Consider the following 1,757-nt stretch of genomic DNA (forward strand, 5'->3'; position numbering starts at 1 on the left):
TTCCACATAAGTGTTTGATGAGCATTCCTCAACTTTCTCAGTCTTTTGTGCCACTTGTGCCAGCTTTTTGGAAACATGTTACAGGTATCAAATGCCAAATGAGCTAATATTTGCCAAAAATAAAGTTTAGCAGTTTGTACGGTAAATATCTTGTCTTTGCAGTCCATTCAATTGAATATAGGTTGAAAAGGGTTTGAAAATCCTTGTATTCTGTTATTTACGTGCCAACTTCACTGGTTTTGGGTTTTGTAGATATTACAATATTATTACTGTAACATTGACCAGCGAATTGTACTTGAAAATATAAACTGAACATCTGACTGAACAATTTAAATTTACATTTATTTGGGAACATGTCAAAAATTAGAAGCGCAGATTGTCCTCAAGTGGTCTATAGTCCAAAACGAGTGGGAAGACTGGTGACTGGTCCCACCCCTGTGATAAAAGCAGCAAAAATAAAAAAAATAATAGCAATAACCAACTAAACTAAACCCCACATAAACAATCACTTTGGCGATGGAGGTGAGGGAAAAAAAACCCAGGACAAAACCCAGGCTCTGTGGGGTGGCCGTCTGTCTCGACCAGTGGTCTAGAGAGTTTGCTTGATGACAACAGTTGGTCTTCAAGCTCATTTGGGTGTTGATGTATTTGCAGTTTTAGGAGCTCAGCTTCATTAATCATGCAATATGCATCAAAATAGGAGTTTTGTTCAAGAAATGTTTAACAGACTTGTAACAAGTACCACCAGACACAAGTTTCATTACATGTCTCCCGTCCAAAGGCAAAACCCAGTAACTCAATTTTGGTCAAAACTGAGCTGATAATTTTGGAGTTCCTAAGTGATATGCTTTACATTAGTGTATGCGATATTGTAATTTGTTCCGTAAGTAAGCTGTTACACGCATGGCAGGACCTAGCAACTACCACATAACCGCGTAGATACAACAGAAAAACCTAGTATCTCAAGGGACCAATCGGAGCTTCTTTGTCAGTCGCCTTATTGTCTTTAATGAGACATTTGCACGAATGGGGGCCGACGGTCAACCTGATAATGTGATATTATGGCACGAGGGGATATTTGGAAGATTGGCCCAGGACGTTGCAAGCATCTTCATTAAATGTATCGTTCTTGATTCTTCCCCTTGCATACTCTTTTGGGGAGATAACTGTGGAGGTCAAAATAAAAACTGGACGCTGTACACGGCTCTTGCCCAATGTGCAAACGCAGAATGGGGCCCACCCGAGATTGTGATAAAATATCTGGAGAAAGGGCACACGTTCATGAGAGCAGATTCAATCCATGGCTCAATCGGCAAGAAAATGAAAGCTCAAGAAAACATCTATACGTTTGATGACTTTGTAGATCTTTGAAAGACAGCATCAAGTTTGATAGGTTTTCCTTTGTTTTCTCAAAATCAGCTAGAAGTGAGTTACTAGGTTTTGCCTTTGGACGGGAGATGTACGCTAAAATGATGTGCACTTCAATGTTTTTCACTCTTCTCTTTTGTTTGTAGCGTATTGCAGGTCCTCGATACTTCTAAATGCCACGTATTACACAACATCGACGTTATGGATGGTAAATGTTTATAAAAGGATCCCCTTGAAATGTTTTTTCAGTATGCAGTTTTGTCCTAAGAGGTGGTTCAGGTCCCAAATTGGCCCAGATCTGTGTGTTACACAACATCAATGTTATGGACAGTAAATATGTTTATGTAATGATTGACTAAGTGCTTTTGAACATGCAGTTTTGTTCTTGT

Source organism: Nerophis ophidion, linkage group LG08 (assembly GCF_033978795.1).
Source record: "Nerophis ophidion isolate RoL-2023_Sa linkage group LG08, RoL_Noph_v1.0, whole genome shotgun sequence".
Classification (NCBI taxonomy): Eukaryota; Metazoa; Chordata; class Actinopteri; order Syngnathiformes; family Syngnathidae; genus Nerophis; species Nerophis ophidion.